Raw genomic sequence first — 550 nt, 5'->3', positions numbered from 1 at the left:
CCGGGGGTGACCATCTTGGCTGGGATAATGTGTTCGGAGCTTGGCTCTGCTTACCAATCAGGGCGTTTGCTTTCTGTGGAAAAGATGGTTTAGAAGGGCCCCGGAGGGTTATCCTTGGGGGTTGGAGAGAGGCCCTTTGGCCTTGTGGGAGTGGGGAACAGAATTCTGCACCCTTGGGGTCAGGCTTGGGTCCCACAACCTGGTAGTTCGATCTCTGACAATAGGCTCAGTTTCCTCATCTGAAAATGGGGACATTGATCAGAAGGACACAGAGAAGCCACCCAGCACGGTGCAGAGAGATAGTTGTATCCTCGATTCCCACAATTTAGTGTGAAGCCAAGTTCTTGGTTTCTCGTGCAATGTCTACACCAAGGTAGCAGCTCCTCGGCCTTCTGCACTCCAGCTGTTTGGGGCAAATTGTCATTTTAGTTTGAATTGGTTAACTTGCTTCTCATAATAATGAATTCATCACATGTGACATAATGACAATTGCCAAATCAATAATAATAATAATAATAATAATAATAATAATAATAACAACAACTGGGGC

The 550-nt window shown here is 45.8% G+C and overlaps 1 protein-coding gene across 3 annotated transcripts in view; it reads left to right on the top strand.

Annotated features, from left to right (window-relative positions):
• Slc16a14 (solute carrier family 16 member 14) overlaps nucleotides 1-550 on the top strand; it is a 36,518-nt gene that overhangs the window by 942 nt on the left and 35,026 nt on the right. The window lies entirely within an intron of this gene.

This window comes from Octodon degus, unplaced genomic scaffold, assembly GCF_000260255.1.
Source record: "Octodon degus isolate 3935 unplaced genomic scaffold, OctDeg1.0 scaffold00089, whole genome shotgun sequence".
Lineage (NCBI taxonomy): Eukaryota > Metazoa > Chordata > Mammalia > Rodentia > Octodontidae > Octodon > Octodon degus.
This window is presented reverse-complemented; position numbering and strand designations above follow the sequence as displayed.